Raw genomic sequence first — 6,271 nt, forward strand, 5'->3', positions numbered from 1 at the left:
GGTAATTTGTAATATGAATGGCTTTTTGTGTCCCTAAGCTCATTTAAGGACTTGAGGATCCATGCAGCAGTATCTATTGCTATGTGTCTTACTGCTCTTGTAAGAGGTTTAGATTGGTTTATCTAGCCAGTTTTGCTCAAGAAACATAGAAGTCAATGTATCTGGATGAAATCAATGGGATTTTCTGGACAGCAACACTTGATAGGATAAAGGCCTTAAGATTTCTGATGACTTAATATGAAGGATTTCATATCTGAACAAAATTAAATTCTTAGGGACACACAGAGTAAGTATTAAAAAGGGCAAAAGCAAAAGGATGTTTAACACTAGTCTTATTCTTAATGCTATATTAATGTCACCTTTTGTTTTGTTAAAGCCAATACAGGATTTAATAAAAGTGAAACCAGCAAGGTATTTTTAAAATCTGGGATCCCTAACTTGGTGATCAGATGGAAGAAGCTGAAAGCTGACCTTCATATGACTTCAACTCCCCTGATACACACACCAATAAATGCCTCCCTGCAAAAAAAATTAAATAACCTATTGTTTAGTAGCTTCACACACAGTGCAGCCTTCTCCAGTGCTAAGCTCCTGCCCAGTCAGTTGTCTCTTATAGGTCTCTCTCTCCCTGAGTAGCTAGCGATGTGTCCCACTGAGTTCTACCCATTGACCTACTCCGAATTTTCTCATCCACAGCACTAGTCTCCTATTATACAACCACATGTGTTTTGGGGTTTTTTTTGCTTTTCTACAGTTTTCTCATTTTTAGATTCAGAGCCCATCCCCTAGCCTCTGACCACTCCTGTCTTTGCTTTACCACCCACATTGAAAGCATTGAAGGAACAAAGCCTCAGTTACTGTTAAGCTTTTAGCTATGACAGTTCTGAAGAAAGTCACAGCATATGCAGCATAAGAAAAGGATACTTTTACTTGTCAGTGCAAGTGTATACATGGCGGAGGGGAACAGAGATCAGGACACATTTATTTTCTTGAAGGTGACAAAATTGCAAACTTTTTTTATTAAAACTACAGTAATGCTGCCTCACTAGCATTTTTAGCTCCTTGTGTCTTTACTTTACTTTAATTTGCCCCAAATGTCCAACTAGTAAAATATACCAAACACATTCATTCAGTCTGTAGTGATGAATGCGCTGAAAAAATCCTGTTGACAATCTCACCACCGAGCCTATACACAGTTCAGACTACTTAGAAAAGTGCAAGAACCTTCAAATGAGATCACTCTGACAAGACAGCACTGGAATCTGGATTTGTTTTTGTCTGTAGTGCTTAAAAAAACGCAAGAGCATGGAATGGGAACATAATTACACAAAATATTAGAAGGACCCTGATTTGCACTCCATGGCCAAAGCCCAATCTCAGATCAGCAGAATTCGTCTAGCTACTGACAGAAATTCTGCATACACCCTCCTGAGAGAACAGAACAGCAGAGCCCAAAGCGGCTGCATAGGCTCCACACACTGAGTATTATCCAGAAGTCTTCTGTCAAGGCAATGAACGTCTTGAGAGAGCAAGGAAAGGAAAGCAGCATTCATAAAATCAAAACCACACATAATTAAATATTTAGTTTCTAATCAAGTCAAGTTGTGTATAAGCCCTTAACTGGAATTTACAAGCATTTGATTTGTTTTCTCCATTGACTGTATTAAAGCACTCATGGGCTCACAAATCTTGTTTGATTTGTTTTAAAACAAGCTAGCTCACTGTGCAGGTGGGTTTTTCCTTAGTTCTTGCTGTTCTTTTCAGAATCTTGCAAACCAGCTCAATTTATTGAAATGTCAGCTTCTATAAATATTCCTATCCAGCCATGCCTCTACCTCAGTGACACTCAATCCTGACTCACTCGGTGTTAACCAAAGAGCCACAACAACTCTACATGAATTGTGACAAACATACTCTGGTTCAAAAAAGAAAAAAAGAACTACAGCATATGAGTTAACATTTGCACAGTCCAACAGGGTATGTTGCATTATGCAGGAATGTGTGCAATACATACAACCAAACCTTTTCTGAGATGTGCAGGTAACTTGATGAAGGCCCACTTGTGGCTTGGAACCTGGGGCCTGAATATCCTGTAAGAACTGGCTATTGAAAATCCCTGGGAGTTGGGCACCTAAATCTTATCGGTATCTTTGAAAATTTTCCATCTGCAAGATGGTCAGTTATAAGAATTAATTTCTGACTGAAAAAAACAACAACTTTATTTTGCTAGATGTGAATTAAAGACTTAAACTCCCCCCCACCCCCAAAAGCCCACACCTTTTACAGTTAAGTTTAATTTGAATATAACTCAATAAATTACTTTGAAATTTTGCTAGGGGGTGTAAATCATTATTATTTCTTTTTGACAAGTGCTACAAACCTAAAATGGCACTTGAAAGGAAAATGCTGAGCACAACACAAGCACAGAAATGTGACATCTGACAGTAGTTAAGGACAAGAAACAGAACTGTATGTTACATTAGAAAAGTAAAAAAACAAGAGTATTTATTAGCAAGTTTAAGCAGCACCTGAATCCTTACTGTACCAGTGCAGCTATTTGATATGTGCAGATTCAGTGTTGAATTATTTGCCCAGCATAGGAAAGTACTGAACTCTGTGCCTACTCTGGAACATGAGATTTGTTTTAAAGATACCCTGGTTTAGTCCAGATAAAGATCAACTGGCATTTCATTTGACTAAGTCTGCAACATAATACTTTGCCCTATTTGACTCCCCTGTACCAAGGCTATAGATCAATTACTATTTTTCCCCTTTCTTATGTAAATATTTGTGTTTGGGCAGGCATGTTCAAAGTGATTTGCTTTCAGAGCAATGCCTAAAATTCCAGATTGTCTATAGGAAATAATATAATGTGTGAATACAGTAGACAGTTTTCATTCACTTTGTACTTTTTGGCACTTTTAAAATGAAAAATAAAGAGGAAAAGAAATCAACTATCAATATGAAATATCCAGGACAAAACTCAAGACAAACAGCTGTTTTTTGTTTAGAATGAGGGGCTTGACTGAGACTTGACTGGATTTCAAGTCAAACCAAGCCACTGAACCAAACCTTTTTTCTTCCTGCCAGCAGACTCCCACAAATAACTATATTTAGAAACTGGTAATTGCCCTGTGTTTGGGCTCCTAATGGAAACATAAACTCTCAGGTAATATAAACTCTCGCCAATGATTAAGATTTATTAACTCTCTTTGTTGTTTCATTTGCTTTCTGATTTTTTAGAATTTTTTCTTTTTCAAATATGAGTTTCATTTTGGTCCAACAGATGAGATTGGGGCACATTATTCTGAACAATCATGGCCCCTTACATAAGAGGATAACGGCATAGAAGAAAAAAGAACAAAAACAAAACCTGCTCACACTAGTAATGATTTGTAATGTGAATATTTCAAGCACAGTAATTGGAATTACTGGCCTGAACACTAGTGACATTTTGTAATGCTTGAAATTAATATTTTTTGCAGACTTAACATGTCACCCTTTTTCTTTTTGGAAACAGAATATAGATGAAAGGAGGGCAGCGTTAGAGTGAAAAATCTATATTCTGTTCTGGAAAGTAAAATCTACAATTTTATGAAATGCCAATAATTATCCTTGGATATATTCCATAATGCATAACCGATTAAAAATAAAACCAAAAGAGCTGCAGGTAGCCAGAAAGAAAGCAGAATATGAAATGAGTTCATGCTTTCAAAAATGCAAACCACCAGCCTAATTCTCTTAATATGAAACTGCTCCTTTTATATAACTGCAGCCCTGTTCTCTCACCAGAGGATACCAGGAACTGATATGTGTGGGAGTCTAAAGGCTCCTGTACCTTAAAAGCATTTAGGGGGATACAGTTGAAGAGAAGGATGATTCACTTTGATAATTTGCTCAGGAACTCTCTATACTGAGTTATGTATACATACATACATATGTACATACACACACACACACACACACACATATATATAATGGAACTCTCTATACTGAGAGATTATATATGTACACGTATACATACACACACACACACACTCTCCTGCATGGGATTTTCAAAAGTACTTAGCATTGGCTTCACTCAGCTGCCACTACTGACTTCAAATGGAGCAGAATTAAGCCAAAGTCACATGCTTCTAAAAACCCTACCTTCTCTCTCCAGTGAACATGTTTAATTTTGTTGAAAAGGCTAATAGGAGTCACAAGGAAATTCAGGGGTGAATACCTCCTCCAACCAAAGGTGAATATTGTTGAAATTTACTCAGTTCCTTTTAGTTACAAGTACTTTACTTTTTGTTATAGGGATAGTTATGGCCAAATCCTCCTATCAACACGACTTTTTGAGGCAAGGCTGGTCACTTCCCAGTAGCACTGAAGAATGGAACAGCTGTACAGCTACTTTACACAAGCACTTTAGGAATTCTGTGCGTCTAGTAGTGGATGGAAAGCCATCAGAAGTAGAACCACAGACAAGTCACTTGTCCAAGTCTGACTATTATGTAGCATGGAAACTGTACAGACTAGTGTAATTTTGGGGGAGATAATCTAGATTTTGGTGAAAGGAATGAAATATTTCTTTGAAAGTTTTTTCTTTTAAACAATGGTAACTGTATGGCTATGAGGGCTGGTTTGGAATGTCAGAAGTAATTGCAGCAAGTAAATTGGCAGACAGAGCACAAGACAGATAGTCAAAGATAAATGATGAATTGCTCAACAATTTAATTGCCTGGCTTCTACATACATAATATACATATAATATACTACAACCAGATGATGAAAGTGCTTTGGGATGTATTTGGATATCAGGCAGTACAGCATATAAAGGCAGCATCCTTATCATATGACTGTTTTTTAGATTATATTTTTTTAGCTTATAACAGTGGGAGAAATAAAGACACTATTTGTTTCTTTTCTTTGTCTTATTATTCCTGCTGCTTATTTTTAAGGGGGTGATTGGTTAATTTCCAACAGAGAAGTGGTTTTTGTGAGTACAGGGAACAGCTGGAAAGACAGATGTCATCTGCGTTACCATTTTGTTGCTGAAGGAAAAATAAAACAAGATGGTAATTTCCATTGAATAGAGATTTTTAAGTCAATTCCAGCTGTGACCATGTGATCAGCATCTACTGTTTTTGGCCTTTCAGCCAAGCACATCTGGTAAGAATACTTTAGGGGCTGTGGGGAGAAAGGGGGCAGTTTGTGCGGGTATTGTGTTTTATTTTAGTGCATATACTAGTTTGTTTTATGTTAGAATTTTTTTAAAAGACTTGTGGGCAGATGATAGATGGGAATAACACTGAAAATAAGTATGAGCATAGGGTAGGCACAAAATAGTATTGAAATAACAGACATGGAGGTCAAATTAGAAAGGACTGATTTAAAATTATTATGAGTTTTAACATAGGCTGTTACCATTAAAATAAATATATATGGGCAGATTTACTTCAAAATGTTCATTTCATAATACTGAGCCAAAGGAGTTGGAAACAGACCTCCAATAATGAAACCAGCTGTTTAATTGTTAGAAGAATGTTATTTTGTGATGTGTCAGTGTTACAGAGAAGATAAAATATAGGATAGTTTTGGACAGATAAAAACAATTAAATACATTTATTGCATGCTGATGAAAGATGGATTTGATTCACAATGTACAGAGAAAGGTTGATCTTTTTTAACCTGTCTAACATAAGGCACTAAGTCCATATTTAGGCAACTAACTAATTATCTGGCGTGATTTTCAGCAATACTGGTGCCTATGTCTACTATCCTACTACTTACTGCATGTGTAAAGGACATCTGTATGCAAAGAAAGCTCTCTTGGTCATACACGAGGCCCTGCATAGGCACAGGGCAGATCCTGTGTACAGCTATTTGTGAGACTGAGGGCTAAACATGGATTTCATTGCCTAATATTAGGCGTCTGAGATGGAATGCTTTGCCTTAACATTTTTGCCTTTCAGGACTTTCTTTTGTTCACTTTCCCTGGGACATGTTTTTTCCTAAATGAGGATGCAGAGTAGCTACCTGCTTATAGGGGTGGATGCAAAGGCGATGTGGTCACACCACTCTTTTGGACCATGCCACGGGAGCAGCAGCTGGGGACTTTTTTTATGGTTTTGACCCAGGTAAGAATTCCTTCCCCTGTACCCTCCCCTCTAGGCTCAGTGGCATTGTCCCTGGCTGACCCAGGGTCAGAGAGAGCTCCAGAGCCAATACTGCCTTCCTCCAGTCAGGCTGCATGGGGAGCTGGGCTCAGAATGGGGCAGCAGCA

The sequence above is a fragment of the Gavialis gangeticus genome, unplaced genomic scaffold, assembly GCF_001723915.1.
Source record: "Gavialis gangeticus isolate Ggan-Ray unplaced genomic scaffold, GavGan_comp1, whole genome shotgun sequence".
Classification (NCBI taxonomy): domain Eukaryota; kingdom Metazoa; phylum Chordata; order Crocodylia; family Gavialidae; genus Gavialis; species Gavialis gangeticus.